The following is a 599-nucleotide window of genomic DNA, read 5'->3' as shown; positions in this document are numbered from 1 at the left end:
GTGTGTGTGTGTGTGTGTGTGTGTGTGTGTCTGTGTGTGTGTGTGTGTGTGTGTGTGTGTGTGTGTGTGTGTGTGTGTGTGATCCAACATCACAGAGGGTATTGTTTCAGGATTTAGGCAACACTAGAGTGACGTCACACCTTGTAAGAGTTTAACTATCAATGCTTCACTCTACTCATTAACAATGACAAATATATACATCTACCCCTCCTTCCTCTCCTCTTCCTCTCCACTACCCCTCCTTCCTCTCCTCTTCCTCTCCTCTACCCCTCCTTCCTCTCCTCTTCCTCTCCTATACCCCTCCTTCCTCTCCTCTTCCTCTCCTCTACCTCTCCTATACCCCTCCTTCCTCTCCTCTTCCTCTCCTCTACCTCTCCTATACCCCTCCTTCCTCTCCTCTTCCTCTCCTATACCCCTCCTTCCTCTCCTATTCCTCTCCTCTACCTCTCCTATACCCCTCCTTCCTCTCCTCTTCCTCTCCTATACCCCTCCTTCCTCTACTCTTCCTCTAAACTCCTCTACCTCTCCTATACCCCTCCTTCCTCTTCTCTACCTCTACTCTTCCTCTCCTCTCCTCTACCTCTCCTCTTCCTCTCCTA

This window comes from Salvelinus fontinalis, chromosome 10 (genome assembly GCF_029448725.1).
Source record: "Salvelinus fontinalis isolate EN_2023a chromosome 10, ASM2944872v1, whole genome shotgun sequence".
Classification (NCBI taxonomy): Eukaryota; Metazoa; Chordata; class Actinopteri; order Salmoniformes; family Salmonidae; genus Salvelinus; species Salvelinus fontinalis.
The sequence above is the reverse complement of the archived record's forward strand: the minus strand, read 5'-3'. Positions refer to the sequence as shown.